We start from the raw sequence: 1,349 nt of genomic DNA, 5'->3' as shown, positions 1-1,349 counted from the left end.
TATATATATATATATATATATATATATGTATATATATGTACATATATATGTATATCTATATATATACATATATGTATATATGTATATATGTATGTATATGTATGTACATATATATATATATATATATATATATATATATACATACATACATACATACATACATACATATATATATATATACATACGTACATACATACATATATATATATATACATACGTACATACATATACGGCAGATTTGGTAGAATGTAAATTTTTGTACAGATAAATATGTAAATAGTTAGTTAATGTCCCACTATCCTCCCTCTTCAGATGGTGAAAGATTATGAAATGTAGTCACTGAAACATTTCTGCTTTTGTGTGAAACAAAATATGTTTTCTTCAAGAATGTACTTTGCCCATAGGAATATACTTTTTATGCTGCAAGTTTTAAACAAGTGTAACAAAATGTTCAAAAATACAAACTTTCCTGTTGTAAAAAGTATTCAAAGTAAGTTTGTTCTACATATGATTATTTACACCATACCTGTTATGTATGTCTTACGTTGGCTTGTGTCTTTTTCTTCTCATTATCATGATTACCCTACCAAAACAAAGACCCTGTACTTCTGTACAGTCTACAGTTTGTCTCCTTGTCTGAATCTCATAAAGCAAATGAAAAACAATAAAACTCCATTTCAACTGTATGGTGATAAATTCAGTGATCATGAGGTAAAAACTTGCCAAATCTCTGACAATGCTGAACAGCTCATTCTGCTGCTATTTCAAAGTTGGGGTCCCAACTTGGTGTTATTATATTGGATGACTGAATTCTGACGAAACAAGACATCTTGACAAATTAACAACATATTTAGTTAAACCACTGCATATATATTAAATGTCTCTGATTGTGGTCAATCAAGTCTGAATGTCTATGAGGGAACAGCACTGAGCCACTGGTTCAGACTTGTGGACGATACCTGAAACCAGAAACATCAACTCTGTCCACATCACCAAGTTCACAACACTAATGACAACAAGCTGCCTTTCTTGGATTGTTTGGTGCACATGGAACGAGATGGAAGCCGCCACATTGAGGTTTACAGGTGGGTGGTGAGATTCTGACTCCCTACACTCACTGGAACACAAACTTTCTGTCAATCATACACTTTACCATTGGGATGAACATGTCCCCATGAGGACTGAAGGATTTTTTGCAAACATAACATCCCTACATCTCGTATGGTATGGCATAGCATTGCATTGCATGTGCTGGTATGGAATGGGATGGGATGGGATGGGATGGGTTGGGATGGGTTGGGATGGGATGGTATGGTATGGTATGGCACGGCATTGCATGTGATGGTATG

This window comes from Nematolebias whitei, chromosome 14, assembly GCF_014905685.2.
Source record: "Nematolebias whitei isolate Nwh7 chromosome 14, NemWhi1, whole genome shotgun sequence".
Classification (NCBI taxonomy): Eukaryota; Metazoa; Chordata; class Actinopteri; order Cyprinodontiformes; family Rivulidae; genus Nematolebias; species Nematolebias whitei.
This window is presented reverse-complemented; position numbering follows the sequence as displayed.